This window comes from Tupaia chinensis, unplaced genomic scaffold, assembly GCF_000334495.1.
Source record: "Tupaia chinensis unplaced genomic scaffold, TupChi_1.0 Scaffold000523_1, whole genome shotgun sequence".
Classification (NCBI taxonomy): domain Eukaryota; kingdom Metazoa; phylum Chordata; class Mammalia; order Scandentia; family Tupaiidae; genus Tupaia; species Tupaia belangeri.
In genome coordinates, this window is record NW_006160036.1 from 10020 (window position 1) to 10252 (window position 233).

Sequence of the window (233 nt, forward strand, 5' to 3'; positions counted from 1 at the left end):
GCTGACGCTCTTGGTCCTATCAGAATCTGCCCCAGGTAAAGAAACCAACAGCCTCTACAACAGGGGATCTCTGTGGAACTGTAGTTACAAAATGGTTCTTAGGAGGTGGCTCAGGAAAAACACCAACTGACATTTAGGTATGAAATGGGGGAATATACAGTACTGGGGGTTTTATTTCATAGCTTTGTGGGCCCACTCAAAGCCAAAGTCCATCATGACACTGGTGGCTAGGA